Source organism: Dreissena polymorpha, chromosome 1, assembly GCF_020536995.1.
Source record: "Dreissena polymorpha isolate Duluth1 chromosome 1, UMN_Dpol_1.0, whole genome shotgun sequence".
In the NCBI taxonomy this organism is placed as follows: Eukaryota; Metazoa; Mollusca; class Bivalvia; order Myida; family Dreissenidae; genus Dreissena; species Dreissena polymorpha.
Window position 1 is genome coordinate 195,123,754 of NC_068355.1, and position 13,623 is coordinate 195,137,376.

The 13,623-nt window shown below is 34.3% G+C and overlaps 1 protein-coding gene across 1 annotated transcript in view; it reads left to right on the forward strand.

Moving 5' to 3' along the window:
• The window catches only part of LOC127865514 (sodium- and chloride-dependent neutral and basic amino acid transporter B(0+)-like), a 47,141-nt gene that overhangs the window by 12,993 nt on the left and 20,525 nt on the right, over nt 1-13,623 (forward strand). The window lies entirely within an intron of this gene.

Here is a 13,623-nt window from a genome sequence, read left to right on the forward strand (position 1 = left end):
ATGAAAACAATAATTTAATAAATATTATGTAAATATGCAGGAAAATTAACGTGCGGAAATTGCAATTTAAAAAGGGTACATGTTTTATACGTTCAATATCAACCCCGACCCTTCTAAAATAAAAACACCGAAGCGCAAACCATCTTATAATAGGTTTTTTACTTTTAAACTCTGCTTATATTCATTATTGATAAGCGACCCTTATGTTTGACGAGCTCCTGTTGAGCAAAAATTTGTTGAGAACTGTTTTATGTTTAATGTTAATGCTATGACTCACCGAATAGAAAATGTTCAGGTAAATATTAAATCTTCGCCATTCACCGTAGTTATCGCATGCGGTCATTTAATGGCGCCCACGAAAGGCGGTTTAATCAGAAAGCCTGGATATATTAAACTTTGCTTTAAACTTCAATACACTTAATTTTCATTGAAATCTGTTAAGTTTCGCGTTTGAGTGTTTATCATGAATGCTTTGATTAAATTCATTTTGAATATCTTTGGACTGTTTGCAGTTGTCTTGATGCAAAGCCTTTTTCCATTTCGTATGAAGTACATCTTAAACGACTGGACACATAACATGACAAAAACATGTTAAAGGGAAATAGAGACTCAATACCGGTTAGATTATTTATACCAATACAATAATGTGTAAAGTAGATTTATCATTTAATATCATCAAATAATTGTCTTATATTTCTGAACGCATCTAAATCTTCCATATATTATAAATGATTGTCCTAATGAACGTGATGTTGTAAATTCAACCAGACTTTTGATAGTAAATTCAACCAGGCGTGTCAGCAGAACCAGCGTTCTAATAACGTTAGACGAGCTCTGACACTTATGATTTACGTCGACGTCGCTCGCGACTCGCACCAGTGACTCCTCCCTGTATGTAGGTCTCCGTTATTACTTTACGCATAGCTATGTCATGGTTGACATTATAAATTACATGGTTGACCAAAACATTAAAAAAACTCGTTCAGCAGATAATTATCTCTGTTGAATCGGATTGAATCACCATCATCATGAACAACAACCACAGAGGTCTCCGTTATCACTTTATGTATAGCTATGTTTTGGTTAACAATATAAAAAACATCGATAACCAAAATATCAAAACAACTGTTACGGTATATAATAAGATCTGCTAAATCGGTTTGAATCACCATTATCATCATCATCCTCATCGTTGTCGTCCTCATCATTGTCGGAATCACCATCATCATCATCAACATCCTCAATATAGTTGCCAGCAACATGATTGTTATAATCGTCATCAGCATAACTACTACCAGTTTCAGCAGTATCTTAATCTTTCAATGTATCCTTTTTCATTTATTGTCATTGTATTAGACAAGACAAATAATGAACGTTTTCTTGATTGATTCCAGTCTAAAGATTATGATCAAACAAGTGTTGACCATGCTATAATGACAGCCTATGAAACAATTTTGAACATTGCCATTTTCAAGACCATAAAACATTATAATAACTGTCATTATACATCCTTGTTATTTGTATGACCATGAAGCCAGAGTAAACATTGTCTGTAAAATTGTCAAGGTCGAACATGGTCACCATAGCGGCTATAAACAATGGCATGAACAATGATTGACTATAAATAAAACATGATTATCCTAAGGTACACCATCTTTGAATTTAACCATGGTCGATCATGTTTGAAAACATGGCGAGCCATCATGTGTCTGTGTACATTCCACAGGGAAACCGATGTATGGTAATTTTCGTTGTCTTCGTTTACAATTTAATTATACATGCTACACATACGATGTTATTTTCCTTGTTTCGCTACTTTAACATCTGTTTTTAACCATGTTGTTAGTGTTAAATTACACACTTAAAACATGGAAGTGCGGTCGCGTGTATTTCCAAAAATCCTGTCAATGTACCTTATGTACAATAAACGGCCACCGGAAAAACTTTGCGAAACCGAAATTTCGCAAACTTAAGTAACCTTTTTCTTGAAGATTTGCTTATTTGTGATAAAGTATAAGAGAAAAGTCTTACTTGTGATTAATAATTGGTTATTTTTGCTTAAATAACGCGTTTTCTTCACTATGTACTTTATTTGCAAAGTTGGGATACCCATGGGATTTTTGAATATTCCCATGGGATTTTTCTTATTCCCATGGGAATTATGGTTTCTCCCATGGGATTTTTCTCCAGCTTTTTTAAACGTTCGTTTAGGCTAAGTTATCGATTTTAAGATTTGTTAAAGCATTTGTGCTAATTTTCGTTCAAAAAAATTCACTATCGTTTTATATATAACAAGGTATCCAACTCGAAATAATCTGAAAACGGGGTACATCGTTTTGAGCAGCCATTACTAAATTAATTTTGCAGCGATTTTCATGACCCAGTCTTATTCAACGCAGAAATGAATTTCCTTTTAGGAAATGTATATATTTTATTATATTTCTACACATACTGGGTCAAATTTTAAGAAATAACGCTATACATAACCTTTTTCTTGAAGATTTGCTTATTTGTGATAAAGTATAAGAGAAAAGTCTTACTTGTGATTAATAATTGGTTATTTTTGCTTAAATAACGCGTTTTCTTCACTATGTACTTTATTTGCAAAGTTGGGATACCCATGGGATTTTTGAATATTCCCATGGGATTTTTCTTATTCCCATGGGAATTATGGTTTCTCCCATGGGATTTTTCTCCAGCTTTTTTAAACGTTCGTTTAGGCTAAGTTATCGATTTTAAGATTTGTTAAAGCATTTGTGCTAATTTTCGTTCAAAAAAATTCACTATCGTTTTATATATAACAAGGTATCCAACTCGAAATAATCTGAAAACGGGGTACATCGTTTTGAGCAGCCATTACTAAATTAATTTTGCAGCGATTTTCATGACCCAGTCTTATTCAACGCAGAAATGAATTTCCTTTTAGGAAATGTATATATTTTATTATATTTCTACACATACTGGGTCAAATTTTAAGAAATAACGCTATACATAATTCGCTTGACCCAGTTGTGATCGATCAGACCGTATTTATGAATGAAATCTCCAGTTGTAAAGACACCCCTCCGCATTAAAATCACTCGTGTGTTTAAATTGTCAGTTAGTTGAAATGTATGTAAACAAAGGTTGCAAAATGCGCTGGACAGTTAGTTTTGATGCATAATGCAACGGCAAGCACGGTAAGAATGTTTTTTCATACGTTTTATTGAATTATGGTATCGAGGTTCGTGAACTTTGCAGGGAAAATGCCCTTTACTCCGTGAAGATTTCAGTCATGAATACTGTCTGATCGATCACAGCTGGGTCACGCGAGTTGTGTATCGTGTTATTTCTTAAAAGTTGACCCAGTATTTGTAAAAAAAAAGCAAGACATATACATTTCCAGAAAGGAAATTTATTTCTGCGTTGAATAGGACCAAGATCGTGAAAATCGCTGCAAAATTGATGAAGTAATGGCTGTTTAAAACGATGCATCCCGTTTTCGGATGATTTCGAGTTGGATACCTTGTTATATATATATTTAACTTATTTTTTGTAAGAAAAGTTGATTTTTGGTTATACTATGATTAATTATCATTCCAAAAGATGTTTTCACTAATAATTATTATAGCCACACGCTAACCACCTGTGGCTGGACATACACCTTTAAAAAACACTATACAAATTCAATTACTTATGCACTTAATTGATTGTAAACAATGACGGTTGAAATCCGTGCGTGGGAATTTTTCTGGTAACCAAGAGCGACGTCAACGTTCATGACGAACCTGTTAATATGACATTTATTTATTGATTTTTTCCAACTTGATTGAAAATTATGTTTTATGATATTTTAATACATGTAGTAGAAGTAGTTGTTTTCTCAACGAGGAGTACAATAGTTGTACAGTACTAGACACGAGTACTTGTAACTTTCAGGTTTCTCTTTATACCACAAACATTATATAGTCATAAAATGATAAATATGTGTTTATAGAAATTGTAATTATAGCATTGTAAACAGACTAGAGAAATCTGAAAGTTTCACGCACAGGTCTGTGGCAATGGGGGTTTTGGGCTACTTTATAAATATGAGATCGATATGCAATTCACATCGGTAGATTACGTCTACTGTAATTATTTGGACTAGGGAAGGGCCACAATTCCAACACATCAGCCCCGTTATGTCCTGAATAAAATACTTGTATAATTTCTTGAGTGCCAATTGCATCTTACAAATATCAAAAACATTCACGGCAGTCAATTCATTGTGTAGGCCTACTGGTCTTCATGGCAATAATGAACGTATTTAGTTTAATGGAGATTATATAACAAAGGGAACTAATTCAGCACCCTGAGTTTTAAAATGTGTCTAGAAGAAAAACGTTTGCATCTATTGCGGACTCAAATTCACAACCTTTTATTTGGCTAGGCTTTATCACAAGGTAATAGCGTGTACCAGTATCGCATCTACTATGATACATTGACGTTTTGAAAAAAGTGAATAAGCCATACATGTTCCATATAACAGAGATATGAGGATTTAGTAAATTCAAATATATTGAGCGCATTCACTTGAAATTTTGTAAAATTTTGTTAAATGTTAAAAGCAATACATATAATGCAGCGGTGTATGGTGAATTAGGTAGACAGACCCACAGTATGTAAATAGAAATGTTCATATTGTAAAATATTGGCTTAAAGTTGTTTTGAGTGAAAACATTATCATAAAAAATGTGTTTAACCAGGAGATAAATGATTGTGGTAAAGGGTTTAAACATTGGGTATCGAATTTGAAAAAGTTGTTAAATGATTATGGATTTTCATATATATTCGAATATGAAAATATGATTAATACAAAGTCGTTTTTATGTGAATTTAAATGTAGAATTGTAATGCTTTTAAAACAAGAATGGTTTACGATTATTAATGAAAGTTCTGTTTTAGATATGTATAGGTTATTCAAAACAGCACTTAAATACGACACGTGCATGGATTTACTGCCAAAAAGTTTGCCTAAATATTTTGTTAAACTAACTCAACTTGTTAAATTGAAATTATAAATGTGTGTAAATATATATGAAGGAAAATCTATCCGTAAGCTATATTCTATCACAAATAATATTGTTAACTAATACTTAAGTATGAACTTACTGCTACTGAATAGATATATATTTTACTACGGTAATATTAAGTCGTTCTTTTTTGTTAAATATACCTTGGCTTAAATTGTTATATTACATTTTGTATTTTGTTATAACCCATACGTTGTAATATATAGACACGTGACAATATTTTTTATTATATTTTATGTATTAAGACGATGTACATTTGCATAAGTCTTAATAAACTCTAAAAGTTGAAGAAGGATAATGAGATATACGTCAAATATAAATTAACATAATACAGTATTCGACTGCACGCCTGTGCATAATCGGCGCGCATTCGTTTTAACGTAAATCATAAGAAAGTAACCCTGTTGATATATTATACTGTAACCGTAAAAACAAACACCGACACTAACACAGCTTGTTCATACAGTTAAAGCCTGTAACAATACCGATTTATTTTCGATTAAGAATGTGGAATGATTGGTTTTAATTAGTTCAACGACACTTTATCAGTGTTAGTTTCAGTCAGCATATGATAACTACCGTATGAAATTGACCAAAACATAGTCATATAAAAGCAAGTTCCATTCTTGTATGTGAGTGTCTCATTTGGCCAGATTGTAATACATTGATGTTTAAAGCGCTCTTTGACATCTACCCATATCGCGTAATTTAAGTCGCGTTTCACTAAAATGTTCGTATCGTGCACCATATATGATTTTGCCTCCGACTGTTTGTTGACATAAACAAAACAAGGTCAACATACTATACATAAATCTGACAGTATTATTTGTTGAATATCACCAGATTTTTGGAATTTACAATACAATAATCGTGTGTGCATGTTTTCAGATGACATCTACTTTATATCACTGACTAAATCGACAACACCATTTTGATTTAGTCTTCGTTCATTTAAATTGTATGGCTTATTATATGAACAAACAGTTAGCAGTCAATCAGTTCCAACAGACATTTTTATTTACAAACAAACAACAGCATGCTAACCAGCAAAATAAGGATCAAAGTATGTTGCTTTGTTTCCAGGTTAAACGTCGAACTCATTAATATATGACCCAAACGGTATAATATGCGAGTGAAACAAATGTAAAATTTCTTAAAGGGAAACCAGTTCAATGAATGCACTTCACAGTATGCATACACAGACAGAGGTATGCAGTCCGTCAATGAAAACTACAGTATGCATACACAGACAGAGGTATGCAGTGCGTCAATGAAAACTACAGTATGCATACACAGACAAAGGTATGCAGTCCGTCAATGAAAACTACAGTATGCATACACAGACAGAGGTATGCAGTCCGTCAATGAAAACTACAGTATGCATACACAGACAGAGGTATGCAGTCCGTCAATGAAAACTACAGTATGCATACACAGACAAAGGTATGCAGTGCGTCAATGAAAACAACAGTATGCATACACAGACAGAGGTATGCAGTCCGTCAATGAAAACTACAGTATGCATACACAGACAGAGGTATGCAGTGCGTCAATGAAAACTACAGTATGCATACACAGACAGAGGTATGCAGTGCGTCAATGAAAACTACAGTATGCATACACAGACAGAGGTATGCAGTCCGTCAATGAAAACTACAGTATGCATACACAGACAGAGGTATGCAGTCCGTCAATGAAAACTACAGTATGCATACACAGACAGAGGTATGCAGTCCGTCAATGAAAACTACAGTATGCATACACAGACAGAGGTATGCAGTGCGTCAATGAAAACAACAGTATGCATACACAGACAGAGGTATGCAGTCAGTCAATGAAAACTACAGTATGCATACACAGACAGAGGTATGCAGTGCGTCAATGAAAACTACAGTATGCATACACAGACAGAGGTATGCAGTGCGTCAATGAAAACTACAGTATGCATACACAGACAGAGGTATGCAGTGCGTCAATGAAAACTACAGTATGCATACACAGACAGAGGTATGCAGTCCGTCAATGAAAACTACAGTATGCATAAACAGACAGAGGTATGCAGTGCGTCAATGAAAACTACAGTATGCATACACAGACAGAGGTATGCAGTGCGTCAATGAAAACTACAGTATGCTAGACAGACAGAGGTATGCAGTCCGTCAATGAAAACTAAAGTATGCATACACAGACAGAGGTATGCAGTCCGTCAATGAAAACTACAGTATGCATACACAGACAGAGGTATGCAGTGCGTCAATGAAAACTACAGTATGCATACACAGACAGAGGTATGCAGCGCGTCAATGAAAACTACAGTATGTATACACTGACAGAGGTATGCAGTCCGTCAATGAAAACTACAGTATGCATACACAGACATAGGTATGCAGTGCGTCAATGAAAACTACAGTATGCATACACAGACAGAGGTATGCAGTGCGTCAATGAAAACTACAGTATGCATACACAGACAGAGGTATGCAGTGCGTCAATGAAAACTACAGTATGCATACACAGACAGAGGTATGCAGTCCGTCAATGAAAACTACAGTATGCATACACAGACAGAGGTATGCAGTCCGTCAATGAAAACTACAGTATGCATTAACAGACAGAGGTATGCAGTCCGTCAATGAAAACTACAGTATGCTTACACAGACAGAGGTATGCAGTCCGTCAATGAAAACTACAGTATGCATACACAGACAGAGGTATGCAGTGCGTCAATGAAAACTACAGTATGCATACACAGACAGAGGTATGCAGTCCGTCAATGAAAACTAAACTTCAAGAATTTAAGCCTAGTCAATACGTCTCATGCTTTTGTAGATATTAATAATGGAATTCCAACAATAGTGTTAGCAGGAGATATTCTTGTAAATATCATGAAGTATTATATTTAAAGTAAGTGATAGATTTCCATTCACAAGGTGATATAGTACATACAACACAGCACGTATCCTTATTTAAGCTTGTATCATTGTACAGCAACATTCAGGGCAATGCACACGGGGGTATACATCAGTTTACAGGCATGCAACACCTAACATCTAAGCCAACATTATGTTTACTTCATTGGCTCGTAATTGAAGTATAAAACATAATGCACACTACGTTTTGTTCAGTCTACAAAAGGACACGGTTGTAGCCCATCAGTGTATAAACAAAATGTGACAAGTATAACACAAACGCCATATTAACACGTTTACTTTCTAGTGAATAGTTTGTTTTTTTAGTTTGAGCAGAAAGTGACATATGTCACTAAGCCTTGCATAAGCAAACACTATCCTTTTCCAGTGCATATTTCTTTTTTAGTTTGAGCAGACAGTGAATTATGTCACTAAGCCTTGCATGCGCAAACACTATCCTTTTTCACTTCCAGATGTATATAGCGTATACGTGTATTATTTGAAAGTGAATCACAAATTCTTAATAACACAAACACGAGACGGAATCTATCACTCCACGTTTACATTGATTTTTCGAAAGGTATCAAATAAATCAATTATTCATACAATGAAGGCTAAATGTCTCATAATTATTAAATTGTACTGCACCGCATAAGTCTATGAATAGACTTGGGCAATGATGCATCTTTATTTATTTAACATTGTTTTGCATGTATGTGCCTGCGCTTTTATTTACGTGTTGTTGTATTAGCGTTGGAGTTGATATCAGTTAACTTGCTACTGTACTGTTTATTTTATCAAGTAGAACTGTTTCTTTGTATAACATTATTGCTACTCTATGCTTAATATCCTATACACCTTAATATGTAAGCGTGTACGGTTTTGTAAAAAATGATTGTTATGCAATGCCATTTCTAGTTCTTTTGTATTATGTTCGCATTAATACATCCAACACAACATTACTTATCACGACAATGTTACCAACCATAGTATCATCCTTTCTTTGCCCTTGTGTCCTTCTATTTTCGAATCTCTCTCATCGCTTAAGTTCTCATCTGATGCAGTTCTGTAGCAACCGGTGTAATAAAATCTTAACATCAGCCGTGACTAAATGTATACGTATGGTCAAATGTAACGCACGTGTCATGTCAGCGTGTATGTCCTTTCTCGTTTTCCTTGGAGCATATCATTATCGTGTTGTACACTAAACATAGACAAGAAAACGCTGTCATAAATGTATATAGATCATCAGCTATTTGTCCAATACTGCTACACTTATTATTTGAATGTCACTTATGGCTAAATGTTATCAGCCTCCTTTCTCTGCAATTTTACATTTACAAATCAATAAATATATCACTTAGTGTCGAACACACATGTAAACGCATTTTGTTAGGAAAAAAGAAACACACTGGTATTTGATTTCTCAAAAAAAAATTCAAGTGCTTCCTCTTTGCTGTTACATGATTTTGGTCCTCTATAGTTTTATTACAACCAGGTGATGTTCATCCAAATCCCGGGCCTACTTTGTCTTATCAATCTTTTAACACAGAATCAAACTCTTCATCATCCTTTCACAAAACTCAATCAACAAACCATTTAAGTTTTGTGCACTACAATTTTCAAAGTCTGCTGCACAAAATAGATATTCTGTACACAGGTCTACGTGACTTTGACATAATTGGCTTTACTGAAACATGGTTAAATGAATCTATTCCATCGTCTGATCTCCTCTTCGACGGCTTCCACCAGCCTATTCGAAAGGATCTCACAGACGCACATGGTGGCGTTGCAATATACGTCAATGAAAATATTTCTTTTAAACTTAGACATGAAATTGAATTACATAACGTGGAATGCATATGGATTGAAGTCTTTCTCCCAAAAAATAGTATATTTTGTTTGGCGTTTTGTATAGACCACCTAGTGCGGATAGTTTGTACATGAAATCCATCGAAGATTCAATAGGTCTTGCAAGAGAAACACGAATAAACGATATTAGTATTTCAGGTGATTTGAATATAAATGCTCTCGTTAAACCATCGGCACGAAACACCAACGAATGATGTCTCAAATATGATCTAACGCAACTTATCTATGAAATAACACATTACACTGAGAAATCTTTTTCCATAATTGACTTAATCTTTGTAAGTAATGAGTATACTGTATTACTCTATGGAATATGTGAACCCTTTTTAGATCATTCTATTCGGTATCACTGCCCATTTTTCGTGACATTGAAATTTACAAAACCGAAATGCAAAACCTTTTTTCGACATATTTGGCGTTACGACATTGGGGATTATTTAAAATTACGACAATTTATGACAGACACTTGTTGGGATCTACTTAAATCCGAAAATATTGATGTATATGCTGAACATATTACCAAAACAATATTAAAAATTGCCAGCAATTGTATTCCTAACAATAATTTATGTATATGCTCTTGTTCTTCATGGATAAACAATATAATACAGAAACAAATTCGGTAACGAAAACGTCTATACCAAAAGGCCAAACAATCTTATACTGTAATTAACTGGTCAAATTTCGTGCCAGAAATGAGACTGTTTTATTTTTACGTTATTCAAAAAACGAATATTTCAGCAATAGTTCTAATAAAATTAAGTCTTCTGAACTTTGCGCAAAAGACTGGTGGAAGACGCTCCGAAAATTTATCCCAGCTAGCCATACAACTCAATCCCTCCTCTTAACGATGATCAAACAGGTACCTTTTTAGCGGAAGACACATGTGAAGCTGATATGTTAAACAAGTATTTTGCAAGCCAGTGCTCTATTTATGACAGAAATCACGATCTCCCATATATGCACAACGCAAACGATAACAGACTTCATTCTATTCATATCACACATGAGAAGTCAACGACTCAATAAAATGTCTTAAGGTTGGAAAAGCTTCCAGCCCTGATGGAATAGACAATCGTATTCTAAAAGAAGCTATGTATCAGTTAAATTACCCATTGTGCGATGTGTTTAACTTTTGTCTACATTCCTGCACAATGCCTTCTTGTTGGAAGATTGTAAATGTGTGCCCGGTTTTCCAAAAGGGTGATCCAGCCCTAATGTCTAATTACCGACCTTTATCTCTTCTTAATACTACTGAGGAGGTCTTTGAGAGAATATTACACAAACACATTATTAATTTTCTAAATGCAACGCCAACTCATTATGTGCGCCCATTCAATCTGGTTTCTTGCCTTGTGATTAGACTGTTAATCAACTAACATACATTTATAATAGATTTTGCTGAGCTCTTGACAATGGCTTATAGGTCAGAGTTGTATTTTTTTTATAAGCAAAGCTTTCGACAGAGTCATAAAAGTGTATTATTCAAACTGCAACAAGCTGGAATCGGAGGATTTTTTTTTGTCGAACTATCTTTGCCGATGTCCCTCAAGGTTCTTTTGTAGGGCCGCTCATGTTCCTAGTGTATATAAATGATATTATCACCGATATACAAGCACACATCCATTTGTTTGCAGATGAAACCAGTCTTTTTATGGTTGTATACTCATCAAATTAATACTGCAACCGTTTTACAATCAGATATTGATAAATTCTCTAGGTGGGCGGATAAATTGTAAGTTAGTTTTAACCCCTAAAAATCCGAATCGATGTTAATATCTAGAAAAATAAATCAACAGCCCCACCCGTCATTGACTATGCAGACTGTTAATATACCGATTGTTGATGTCCATAAACACTTAGGAGTATTTATGTATAATGACTGTACGTGGCATGCACATACATCGTATGTAAAGGAATAAGCATGGAAATGAGTCCATATAATGTGTCGACTTAAAACAATTCTTGATAGAAAAAAGCTCGAGAAAAAAATATACTTTGCTTTTATAAGACCAATTCTTGAATATTCAGACACTGTTTTTGATAATTGTACACAATATGAAAAAGATGAACTCGAAAAAATCCATAATGAAGCCGCGCAAATAACATCTGGATGCACACGTTTAGTCTCTTAAAAAGGCTTTTTTAAATGAGCTAGGGTGGGAAACCATCAGCCAACGTAGACGCAAACACAAATACATATTAAAGGGATCTTTTCACGCTTTGGTAAATTGACAAAATTGAAAAAAGTTGTTTCAGATTCGCAAATTTTCGTTTTAGTTATGATATTTGTGAGGAAACAGTAATACTGAACATTTACCATGGTCTAATAAAGCCATTATATGCATCTTTTGACGATTTTAAAACCTACACATTATAAAGCGTTGCAACGCGAAACGATTGAATAATTTGGAGAGTTCTGTTTTTGTCGCTAAATTTTGTGAAACTACGAAGATTGCTTAAATAAGGTATAAAATACGTCACATGTGTGTACTCGGCGGAATAGCTCAGTAGGCTAAAGCGTTTTTACTTCAGGACTCCGGCAGGACTCCAGGGGTCACTGGTTCGAAACCTGGTCCGGGCAATGTTCTTTTCCTTTTTTTAAATATATTCTTGATTTTTTACTGGAGCTTTTACGATCCAATGTTTACATTTATCGATATAAAGCATTTAATGAATAAGTTAAAAAATGCCAAAATCTGTGAAAAGGCCCCTTAAATGTATAAAATGAATTCCCCCAATGTCCCAAACTACATTCAATCCCTCTTGCCTCCAACAGTTGGTTCACGTAACAATTACTCTCTAAGAAATGCATCACATCTACAAACAATTCAAGCCCGAATATCACTGTATTTAAGTTCGCTCCTACCATCTACTGTTTCTGAATGGAATCATCTTCTTAACGACATCAAACATGCCCAAACGCTCAATTCCTTTAAAAGACTTATTAACATTGATCGACCGACTTCTAATCCTTTATTTTTATATTGCGATAGACGTTCTCAATTGTTATTTTCGCGCTTAAGAACCAAATGTAGCGCCTTAAATGATCATCTCTTTAGCCGCAACATTATTACATCTCCTCATTGTCTCTGTGGACTCCATGAGACTACGTCATACTACTTTCTTGATTGCATTCAGCATATACATATTCGTGGTGAACTTCTTAACACAATATCCATATTTTCTGTCCCATGCGTTGAAACTTTTCTTTATGGAGACGAAACTAGTGACTTCATCCCAAATGCTAAAATAGCTGATGCAGTTCAAAATTTTATTATAAAAAGCAACCAATATGATACATAAATATGCTACAGAACGACTCACTTTCTTTTTTCACTTGAGACCAAACTAACCTCCACAAAAGTTTTCTTTCTTTTCTTTCCTTACTTTCATCTTTATCATCTTCAATTAAAGAAATGACAACTTATTATTATATACATTATGTGTATTGTGCAAATGAAACTCCATAATTGGAGCTTCTATGTCTAACCGTACTATTATTTTTGCCTTATATAACCAATTATGTCCGATAACATGCAACTCTTTATATAGCAAGGGAGAAGAACAAAATAGGACTGTGTCTTCCGTTCCAATCCTTTCAAACTTGAATATATGTTAAATGTTGTATGATATTGTATGTATGAATGATGTTTCTTTGTTTGAATAAATATGTTCAAACTAAAGAAATCAATTCAATAGTGCAAAAATGTGCTATTTTTCCCCACTACACAGAACACCAATAATGAGTCCACTAAATCTTTTATTAGGTAGTTCCTACGTATCAA